Below are 202 nucleotides of genomic sequence, written 5' to 3' on the forward strand. Positions count from 1 at the left end.
CTGGGCCTTCAGCAAAAACAACAGGTAAGATTTGCAAGTGATTTCATCATTTAGAGAATTAAATTTTCAAGCTTTTTTTCTTCTCAGAAACACTTTATAAAAGATCCTGAAGACAAGTGCAAAGGATACTGTACATTTCCTGATGGTGAACACCAGTGTCATTTATTTCCCTCTGTTTCTCTGTAGAAGTACTCTGGTTTTG

This window comes from Anser anser (assembly GCF_964211835.1).
Source record: "Anser anser genome assembly, chromosome: 3".
Lineage (NCBI taxonomy): Eukaryota > Metazoa > Chordata > Aves > Anseriformes > Anatidae > Anser > Anser anser.